The sequence below is a fragment of the Ctenocephalides felis genome, unplaced genomic scaffold (genome assembly GCF_003426905.1).
Source record: "Ctenocephalides felis isolate EL2017-DRISC unplaced genomic scaffold, ASM342690v1 CF-g0.4_SCAFFOLD_03571, whole genome shotgun sequence".
In the NCBI taxonomy this organism is placed as follows: domain Eukaryota; kingdom Metazoa; phylum Arthropoda; class Insecta; order Siphonaptera; family Pulicidae; genus Ctenocephalides; species Ctenocephalides felis.
This window is the reverse complement of record NW_020539725.1, coordinates 21,301,288-21,306,756: the sequence shown is the minus strand read 5'-3', so window position 1 is coordinate 21,306,756 and position 5,469 is coordinate 21,301,288.

Genomic DNA, 5,469 nt, shown 5'->3' with positions numbered 1-5,469 from the left:
TACAAAAATAATGTACATATACAATAGCATTCCGCTTATAATATTCGCACGGTATCAGAAAAATGATATTACGTAAAACATTCATTTAGCATTGGACATTATGTTTATTTCACATTGTGTACCCGTTGCAGACACGTGATTGTCAGTGATTTTAATTACTGCCATGTTTCAAGAACAGCTTTGATTATGAGATTTCGTATAAATTATTAATTAATGTATTACTACTTAGGAACGATGATTATTGTTTTATATACAACGTTGTAGGAAATAGCGTTTGCCGAAGACTATGAGAAATAGTAGTAATAGAATGTTGAGTAGGAATAGGATGATTTTTTTAATGTTTTCGCGGGTACACTACCGCATACACATAGACATATATATATATATATATATATATATATATATATATATATACATATATATATATAATATATATATAGATCACAAATGAAGTTCTTAGAAAGGAGGGTAAGAGAAGAAAGAACTATGCTGAGCACGATTCTGAAAAGAAGGCATCTATAATTACGTGATCGATTTTTTAAGGATTTTTGGACCCCCCGATCGCCTTGGTGATACGTGGTGATATTAAAAATTACCCTCCCCTTCCCCACCAAACATTACGTGTATTTTTAGTTAGGAAAAAAATTGTTTTTTAAAAAATTCAGGTAAAATGAATACACGTGATATCTTCTCATACTCCTTTCCCCACGTGATATTTCATATTTTTTTGTCAAACCCCCTCTCCCATAAAAACCTCACATGATTGATGGACGCCCCCAAAGAAAAAGAAACTGGATTGGACCCATCGTCGAATAAATAAAATGCCTATTAGCAGCGATAAGCTTATGAGCAAAACGTTATTTAGTTTAGTTAAAATATTGCTTATCTAAGTTAAGTAGGTACAGAAATCGTTCTGAAATTTCCGTAGTATGAACAATAACGTGAAATACAGCGATGACATCATTATTGTGGGAAGTATATTAAAATATAAAGGCCTCTAGAATCTACGAGTTACTATGATAATCAATGCCAATTATGTTATTAGAGATAAATATTTATTTCAATTATGTTTTCAAATACTATAGTTTAAAAAAATGGATAAGTTAGATGTGCTATTAATGTGGTTTAATTATAAACAATTTTGTGCTGCATAGCATTAGAGAGTTTTGAATTTAAATTGCTGTGATATCAATATTTAGAGAAAAGTAGGCAAATACGAAAGTATGTTGTAACAATATTGTTTTTATAAACAAATACTTCATATTCTTAGTGTTCGTCTTATATCTTCAATTACTCAAGATTGCAAAGACAAGTGCCAAACGACCAAACGTATATTTTGATAGTATGTAGACATTTTAAAAATATTAATCAATGACAATATTTTAATTATATAAATATCTGGTTGCTGATCAACCACATATGTTACTGTGTAAGTTAAATCTAATTTTATTGTTTTACTTTAGTAATTCAAATGAATTTTAAAGTTTTTTAATGTATGATTATATAATGACTAATTGTCTTAAAATTTTAATTAGGAAGATAATTATACAATCTCCAATTTAGACAGGCGCGGCTTTTAAATTTGCTTAAAAAAGCACATATTTCTTACTGAATTAAACATTTAAAAAGGATTTCCCTTCAAATAAAGTAGGTTTCCAATCAGGACAACTCGATGTCAAGCAGAAGTGACTTCGCAATTGCAATATGTTTCCAAGTAAAATATAATTTATTCAGCATTGCTACATATAATAAAAATTCATCAGTATTGAATGTATTCTGTTAATAAATTGATCAAAAAGAAATAGGCCAATCGTATAAAGCAATATTATTAGAAGTCATCACATGTAGCTAAAAGGGGTTATATAAATTAAAAGTAATACAAATATTTAAATTTTTTGTTACCAATGGAAATCAAGTCAAACTAACATAAACATTTTGCAAAAATCACAAAATAAACTTCTTAATAATATATTAGATGCACCCAATTGGCCGATCCACCAAGACTCTAATATATTTCTTTAGTTATATCTGAAGAACATTTTTAAAATTTTTGAAATTTTTTCCATGCTAATTGCATACGAAACTTTGATTGAATTGCGCTCTATCTAAAAGTTAATATTAAGAGCTAAACTTTAAGAGAAATTTTTGTATCAATTTGGAACTATAAGTCCATATTAAGGATCACCCTAATATATATATATATATATATATATATATATATATATATATATGTTGTAAAAGAAGAAATGAGAAACTTGCATCCAAGTATAAGGAAAGACTAGAAAACCATACGAATCAACTTGCAAAAGACTTGCTTTCCTCAAATATCATCAGAAGACTTGAAAGAAGCATAGTCAACGTTTAATTTGGATTTATTATTAATTGTTCTCTATCTTCTTTCAATCTATTTTTTAATTTGAAATGAATACCACTGGGTAGCATTTTAAAATCTTATCAATAGTCACCAAAACTTACCTACCACTTACCACCAAACCATGCCTACTATATGGAGATCAAAAAGCCCAATGGAAATGTTTGTATCCATTTCAATTGTAATATTTTTTTGCAACTTTCAACTTGCAATTAGTTCAAGTTAATTAATACAATCACGTCTGATATAAATGCAAAGGCAAATGAAGAGATGTTTCCATCTGAATCACGCCACACAATGGGTCTCTTACCTCGAAGATCAATTTGGTGTTAATTGCATACGTGCTTGTTTTATTACGGCTTATTAATTTACAAGTGCGATCATGGACTCAAGGATATTATAGCACCGGTTACTCATTAAATCTAACCTTACGGAGTCGGAATTAAAATTTGATCTCACTTCTAGGACGCAAAATCATACACCATATTAGTTTTATAGTTCTCTCTATTCATTAATTACATATTATCATTGTGCATAGTGTGAAAAAAAAATTATCATATGAATATGATAATGATTAAATCTTATCTTTTAAAATATATATTCAAAGTTTTTACTGGCGTCCACCTAATTATTAAATAAAATTACTATAATATAGAAATGACTTTAATTAATATAAGAAAGGTATCAGAATGTTAAAATAACAGAAAAGATTTAATAATGAAATTATATGTAACTAGGTGTAAGTGGCATTTTGCCGTATGGTTAGTTGCCATCTATTTTCGTAGGAATGTTTAGTGCATGAACTTTATCGTTATGTTATATATCGAATTCGAACAAAAACACATACTTTTGATTCTCTAAAAATAATGCAGTCTACAGATCATGTTAATGTGAGGCGTACTGTAAGCAATAATAGGAACTTGTTTGAACAATTATATTTCGTTTAGCTTTTACTGCGACTGTCACTACCGTACCCTGGCACAACTGTACCCTATCTCCCCTATATCAATTATACTCCATCTTTCTCCCTTTCGACCATATCTCAAAATTAGTATCCAAAGCAACTAAACTACGATTAGTGTTTCGACCATATCTCAAAATTAGTATCCAAAGCAACTAAACTCGTATGATAGATATAAGTTATATTTCATATTTATACTCTGATTTAGCCTGGATTAAGTATCCAGTTGGATCCACTTAAATTTGGAACATTTTTTGTTAGAATCCAGTTAGAATCAAGTTTTCCAAATCGATTTAACATTTATAGCTCCTCCTTACTAATGTAACTAATATTTTTTTCTGCCCCATTCAGGTTTAAAGATTTCATATGTAAAAAATGCTCAAAAATGGTCGAAAAAAAGCTATTTTTTTTAAATTTTTCACAGACTTTCGGGGCACTTAGAAGCTTCAATTAAACATCAGGTGAATTGTCACATGGGCTATTAATATAGCGTGAAAAAAACTGCGTTTTAATATTTTACAAATAAATAAAAAAAAACTAAAATCACACCATGACCCACTGCTCACGTATTATTTTGCGATTTTCAACGAAAATTTTTTGCTGCCGTATATAAAGGTAGTATATTTTTTTTATTCATGAACTACTAAAATCTTTCTATAGTAGTAGTATATTATCATGGTATATATAATAATATATGAGATATATACAATACATACTAATTGAATGCAGTTTAATTGATTTGTCGTAAACATTACCATTATCATGCTAAACAAATATTACAAAAACTTAAATAGAGCAGGAAAACATACACATAGTTAAGTTTAAATATATTTAATTAACGACACGCAAACAATAAGAGTTTAATTGTTAACCTTCATAAAGTGAACTCTTTAAGTAGCGCGCGCACACCATATTAATTCGTTTGAGAGAAGAGCTCAAATGCACAGTGAAACGTTTTTAAATGCATATTATTATAATAAAATAGTTATACATTTCGAAATTGATAATATACAATAAATACTTAAAAAAAAACCCTTCAAAATCGACGAAATTCTTATTTCAAACAGGGACCAGGAGTTAGTCCTGTAAGCACTCAATGTCTCAATTTTAATTATAAGGGATTTTCCAAACTAAAAACTACATTATTTACCCAATGCCAAATATAAATTTTATGAGCACTTTTTTACAAAAATTATACCTAAATATTCATCAGCCGAGTTAAAATATTTATTAATCTAATGTATCTCTTGTAAAATACCTTTTATAACTAAATCTACTTTTTTATTTACTATTATCTTCATTGTGTCCTTTTAACCCCAACCATATGTAAGCTTTTATAGAGGTTTCACAAAAAATCTGTTGAATCTATGATAAAACTAATAATGCATATTATAAAACAATTAAATAACGTAAATTAAAATGGACTTTTAAAGACATACATATTATATAATTAAATGTGTGTCTATTAAAGAAATTCAAAAAAATGTTTTCAAAAACTTAAACAAATTGTTGATAAAAAATGTTAAAAAATAAAATCCGTAATAAAAAATTAAGCTATTTCATTAACTTTAAAAAATCTGAATCGAATTTCAGTAAAAAATGTCCACAAAAAGACGATAATTAATCAGGTTATTATAAGTTATTAATCAGGTTATTATATCGGGTTTAATTGTGAATTGTAGAAGGCAGGTGAAAATTGAGGGTTGTGCATGCATGTATTCTTTGAACTCTCATTTAAGAAAAAAAAGATCCAATACATTGAAATAAATGCTAAAGTTGGGCAATTTAAAATGAATTTTTTTATGTAATTTTGAGCTTTTTCATAAGCTCAAGAAAACTCAATCAAAATTCATTCAAAGACATTTACTGACAAATCGAGAAGAAAAATGATGTAATTACTATAATAATTTTTACGAAATAGGGATTTGTGGTAAGAGGGTAAAAGTTTAGAGTTATGTGTTTCTTATTTACGTATCACAAAAAAATGAAAATTGTCTCAAAATATACAAAACAAATCTTTGGAGCGAAAACCTACCCTAGCAACTTCTCAAAATTTCATGGCTATATGATTCATGAATGCATAGGATACACACACACACTTACTTATATATATATACATACATACATATATATATAT